Here is a 6,588-nt window from a genome sequence, read left to right as displayed (position 1 = left end):
TTCAGCCACCCCCGTGTGGGAGCTGTTTAGCATCGCCCCATTACCTTCCTATGCGATGGCCTCCTTAGCTGTGCAGTCGTGCCAGAGATGGCCCTCAGGAACTGGACCAGTCCGTCCAGTGGAACTCAGGCGCTGGCCTTCAAATGGCGAGAGGTGGGGTGGGACAAGGGTGGCTTCCAGTTCAGCACATGGCGCTGCTAGTGGGAATAGACAGGGGCTAGAGCCGGGCAGTTCTGCAAGCACAAAGGACTTGCCAGCGATCTGTCGTTTCTTCACCTTGAGCACAGGAAGCTGCATCTAACTTGCCCTGTCAAAGCGAGACTAAGCGCCGGAGTCCCGAAATGGCTAGCGAGGCCGAGAATAAAAAGCCCCAAACCACGTCCACTTCCTGACGGTAAAGGTGATGAGAGGGGGCGGGAAGGAATCAGGTATGAGGCTGCAGCACTAGGCTGAATTGGAGACCGGTCTGTGCACAGTGCTGCACAAAGATATATCTCTGGGTGTGTGCCCCCTGCACACAAACACGCCCACAGTGACACGTGGACATGCTGATATCGGCTTAAGACTAGTTACACTGGGTTAGCTTGCCCCCGCACATACCCAGTACCGAACCCGATATAAGCCAGGTGTAAATTGATTTAAAAGCAGCCACACACATGCACGTTGCACCAGCTTCACTAAATCAGTTTGAAATCATGCCTGTAGTTCAGCCAGTGCAACTTTGTGTATCTAGAGGGCCTGAGACACAACCCCCCCCCGCACACACACACAGTCACACCACATGCAAACACACCCTTCCCGCATACAGAACTCGTCTGCCCACACGCCACTCACACAAACAAACAGACCTCTTGCCCCACAGAAATAACGATCGCTGGCTCTGTGCGTCTACATTGACTGCACCTGAGGGTCTCAGTTAATTAATCCCCACAACACAACTGTGAGGCAGGGATAAGGCCCATTTTACAAATGGCCCGGAGAGGTTATGAAGTGACTTGCTCACTCAACAGGTAAGTGGTAGTGCCAGGAATAGAACCCCAGGAGTCCTGGCACCTTCTCCTCTGTAGTGACCAGAGCAGAATGCTCCTTTCACACTGCAGCCCTCACAGAGATGACTCCCTAAGATGCGTTCAGGCACATTTTCACAACACCCAGATATTGCCCTCCCCCCCCCCCCCTACACACCCAGATAGACACAAACGCACCCGATTCTCAAATGCCCCACACTTCACAACAAGCACCGGTGCACATACATCCCCTGACGCCCACTCCTCCCCCCCGCCCCCCATACACACAAATAGCATTCTCTGAAGTACAGCAGATCACATTTCCTGTCTGGTTAGGGCTGCACAAACATGGCCCGTGGTGTTGGAGCAGAGCTGCAGCACGCCCGCAGTGATCACTGAGCTGAACACTACCTGCGTCCAGGCCTCAGCACCTCTGAGGTGTTAGCACAGGTCCAGCAGAAGGTTTTGCTGAGCAGAGGGGTCTGGGAGATGAACCCTAAGTCACAGAGAGCTCCAGGACGGGCAATTTCAGGGAGCAGAATGTAGGGGGATTGTCCCACTGCGATGGCCAACCTGGACAAGTGGGTTCAGGGATGGGGAGAGGGTTAGCTCTTTGTCACGGACAGACCAGCACAGAAGGTGGGCGTGAGAGAGATTAGACCTCAAATACAGAGAATCCAGGAGTAAGACAGTGGTTTGAGGGAGCAGGAAGGGTTATTTTTACAGAGATTGCAGTTGAGGGCTGTGTGGGGTGTAACTCCCCACATGAATCCTGAGAGGGTAAATTAAGCCCAGCAGGAACAGGAGGGGCCTGTATAAAGCCAGGTAGCTAGCAACAGAAGGGGCTGCTGGGAAAGGCTGCAGTCACTCTTCAGGAGAAGGGAGGAGTGTTTGGAGGCTGCAAAGCCGTGTAACATGTAGTTGCTCCCTAGGAGCAGGGAGTGGTGAAACTGGCAGACCCAGGGTATGTCTACACTACAGGATTAATCCGAATTTATATAATTCGAATTTAGGAAACCGATTTTATAAATTCAAATGTATTCGGCCACACTAGGCACCATTAATTCGGTGGTGTGCGTCCAAGCTACCGTAGTAGCATCGATTTCCAGAGCGTTGCATTGTGGGTAGCCAATAACATTGAATTGCCAATAACTTCGAATTGCGGCCACACTAACCTTAATTCGGATTAACAATACCGATTTTGACGCTACTCCTCTCGTCGAGGAGGAGTACAGAAATCGAATTAAAGGGCTCTTTAATTCGAATTAAATGGCTTCGTTGTGTGGACGGGTCAAGCGTTAATTCGAATTAAAGCAGCTAAATCCGAATTAAAGTCGTAGTGTAGACCAGGCCCCAGTGAAGGAAGGGAGAGCCAGAAGGTTAGGAAAGGGCTCAGGGAAAGGCAGTAAGGTCTAAGAGGGAACAGATCTTAGCTGCTGGCTAGAGGCTCCCTGAGCTGGAACCCAGAGTAGAGGATGGGCCCGGTTTCCCCAACCAGACACTGAGGGAGTGGCATCTTGGGGCAGTGAGAGGGAAGACTGCCTGAGACGGCTAGGGAGAAGGGACTTTGATACCCCAGAAGGGGAAAACACATATAGTGACTTGGCCGGAGGGCTAAGTTATGAAGAAGTAGCAGCAGCTCGTGGAGCGAAAGAGGGGCCGCAAACCCAAAGAGAAAGGCAGAGGATGGCATGCAACCGTGGGAAGGGGCATCGACCTCGCGAGCTACTCCCCAGAGTGACCAGAAGGAGGCGCCATCCTAGCGGGGCATGGAACACCCTGTCACAGGGGCTCAAGGGCACCATTTCACACAAAGCATTACAGTCCAGACACCAAGGCAGCATCAAGCTCATGCTCAAAATGCTGCAGTGGAGAACACAACACACCAGTCTCCAACAGAGACAACCTGCTGTGAATAGGGTGACCAGATGTCCCGATTTTATAGGGACAGTCCAGATTTTGGGGTCTTTTTCTTATATAGGCTCCTATTACTCCCCACCCCCGTCCCGATTTTTCACATTTGCTGTCTGGTCACCCTAGCTGTGAATGTCATGGGCCGCAGTGCCCTGCTCCATATAATCTGACAGCGCAAAGGAGCCATAACAGGGCATAAACTCAGTAATCCTGAGACAGGGAAATCTCTGCATGGCATAGGCAGACAATGAGAGGGTGTAGCCAAGGAGGAGGTGTGTGGGCTAAGTGTTACTGTGCTCCAGCAATCCCTAGTTGGTGTAATGGCCACTTGGGGACTGTACCCAGCCAGAGTAAATTAGACTAGCCTACTCTAGGGGCTGAAGTGCCCTGGAAATTGAGGAAGGACAAAGCTAGGGTGGAGATCCCTTCATCATAATCAAATGCTTTAAATGTTTATGGTCCGGACGCCGAAACTCTTTCCCCACTTGGAGGGCTTCTGTTTGCACCAGTCGTAGTGAAATGGCCAGCATACCTGTGCTGCCCTGGTGAGGGTTACCAGCCCTTCAGGATTGCCCGGGAGCCTCCAGGAATTACAGATTAATCTTTCATTAAAGATCACGTCATGTGATGAAACTTCCAGGAATACATCCAACCAATGGCAACCCTAGCCCTGGAGTAAAGCACTGTTCCCTCGACACAACTTATCCTGCCTACATTAGCGATTTTATAACAGTGTCATTTACATCGGTGCAAAAATCTGTACTGCGGACAAGCCCCATGCAGCACCCTACTCTGTGATGAGTTCCATGGGTTTCAAGGGGACTGCCTGCAGACTAAGGTACTACTCAATGGGAATAAAAGTAAAGGAGTCAGGTCCTGTGTGTTTGGACAGCACCACCGCTTTTGCAGTAGCAAAACCTATCGCTAAACTTGCAATGCAGCATTTATTATAGTCCTCCCCTCCCCCAGTTCCCTTTTGGGCTGCACCTGCTCTCAGCCCAAATATCAATAGCTTTGGAAAGTTGGAGCTCACGGCAATTTAAGCGAGTTGGCAGAAAAAAACCTTTTTCCTCTTTCCAAACAACGCATACGATGTTAGCTGAGCACAGATGAGGTCAAAATGGCAGCAGGGTAAGACATCCAACTTCACGTGCAGTTAGCCCTCTGTGAGGAGCACCTGCTGGGATGTCTGAAAAAAATACATAGAAACTCCCTCGTGTGCATGCATAGTACAAGAATTGAATAGTTCCATTGCCTGCAATTAGCTGCACTTGATTCACACCAGCTGAGGATCAGGCCCATTACCTTTGGTTGCTAGTTACATCATTTCCTATGAAATTGTGCTAGTGAAGCTATGGGATGTTTTTTTGTGAAGCTGAGCAACACTCCCATCCTCATAGAGCCCCAGTGAAGATGTTCTCCTTTTGGTTTCTTTTCTGTCTTTAAAACAGAGAATCAGACACGGGAATTAAATACAAAAGCCTTTGTTAATGCAACATCAAGGCTTCATATTTGAACCTAGACATGCAAAAAGTTGACGTTCAGATTGGATGTATCAATGGGGACGCATTAGCCTTTCCCTACTTAAGGGTGAAGCATAGTTGTCCATTAAAAGCCTGATCTTGATCCCCCCTTCTCCAACGTGACTGAAACAAACCAACCCCCCGGAAATTTACACATGCACGATCACATGTCAGTGTAGAATTTCTTTGGAATGACTGAGGCAATTCAGAGAAGTCATTTGCTTGGTATGAGAGTGCAGAAAATCACGTGCAAATCATTTGTGTGGAATTATTCTCTTCTGGGTGGTTGTCGGCTTATCATATCATAAAAAATGGTTTGACCTAGAAAATCTACATTTGTTTACTTCTGTTGCCCTTGCAGAGGACTGGAGCCCTGGGCTATTTTTGGAGACTTTGAGTATGGTTTATTAACAATATCCTCTACAGTGAGGTTCGTATGGTAGACATACCATTGGTGCATGACCATCACCGTGTATCCTGGAGGAGAAGCTGGAGGTGCGGAGCTAGGGACTCCTGGGCCTTCCTCCCACCCAAAAGCATTAGTGAGGTCTCTCGACACCCCTCAGGTTAGTTTTGGTACCTTCCAAAGAATGGGGTTTTTTTAAGTGTAACCTTTACTTTGAATTTCCTGCCTTTCAGACATTTACATTTCTTAAAACTACACCCTTCTGTCAAGCATATTTTCCCTTAAATTGTGGTTCTACTCTGAAAAGTGTCTCTATTAAAATGGGGGTAGGAGAAGCTCTGCTTGTCATCTCAGGGAGGCCTATAGCAAATGTGCTCTCTTTACTGTAAAAAGATGCTTTGGTTTGTTTCCTAATGGCCAGTCTTGCAAACTCAGCTGTGGCTCTGAGAGTCAAGTTGATGTCTTTCCTTCTTGTGCATCAGTCCCAGTAAGAAAGTTTCCGCAGGCCAATTCTGCCCTCTGCTACACCTCTGCAATGCCACAGGGGCTGCTTGGTCCAGTAATAAGACATGAAACCAGATTCTAGTCCTGGTCGTGGCACTGCCTCCCTCTGTGACCTTGCCCAAGAAACCTATGGCCAGGCTTGGTGCCTGAAGAACTTTCCTGAAAAGCTGTTGCTAAAGCGGCGTACGTACCTATGAGATGACCATCAGGTTTATGCAGCATTAACCTCTTGACCTTGGCCTCAATTACCCTAATGGAAAATGGCAATAATGACCCACACCCACCTCTGTGAAGGACTGAGACCTGCAGATGAAGGACCAGATCCTGCGTCACGCTCAGCCCCCTTGTGTTGCTGCAGCTTGAGCATTATTATTATTATTGATTTACAAACTGTTCTAACCAAGCCCCTGAGGATTCCCTGCGGTGGGAGACGGCATGACTAGAGTGCCGCCTGGAACTTCCCACCTATACCTTCACCAAAGGGTCCCACCTTGCAGCAGCAGCAGTATCAACAAAATGGGTCCTGTGCAAGGATCAGATCTTCATGAGACGGCCACAGCAGCTCCATGCAGCTGACTTGCACTAGGAGGCCATCATTCCACCAAAGCTGCACCGCAGCCACCTCATCAGTGAGCATTCAGCCAGCTGGTTTGGCGTTAAGTCCGTTAGTTACCTTTATTGCCCTGAAGGGAGATCATGATGACCTTGTTGCCTGGGTGAGTTTAGAAGTATCAGGTGTGACTTGCTGTACCTCAAAGTTGCACCCTGTAACCCCCATATTCATCACTGGTATATGGTTGTGATATTTCATACACAGCATGACATGTAAGATACCATAGGAAAGGCCACAATCTGCTGAAACTCATTTTTCTGTCAAAACATGTATATCATTAGTATGTATGAAGTTATGAGATTTTGCTATATGGTTGTTATTGAAATATGTTGTGAGTTTGGGAGTCACCACTGCTACTTCTCCAGTGACAACAAAGGAGGTGACCAACACCCAGGCGGGTGTTAAATGACCATTGACCAATGGGGGAATTGTAAACAAGAAATCAACAATTCAATAAGACAGTTGCGCAAACACCACACAATAGGGATTTCTCAACTCTGTGACTCAGCAAGGCTCACCAGGACATTCCCAGGCCAGTACCTTTCCAGGGACATGGACTAAGAGTATAAAATAAGGGACAGTGGCATCGTGAGACCACCTCTTTCCTCCCCCTCCTGTGCT

Source organism: Emys orbicularis, chromosome 1, assembly GCF_028017835.1.
Source record: "Emys orbicularis isolate rEmyOrb1 chromosome 1, rEmyOrb1.hap1, whole genome shotgun sequence".
Taxonomy (NCBI): Eukaryota; Metazoa; Chordata; order Testudines; family Emydidae; genus Emys; species Emys orbicularis.
The sequence above is the reverse complement of the archived record's forward strand: the minus strand, read 5'-3'. Positions refer to the sequence as shown.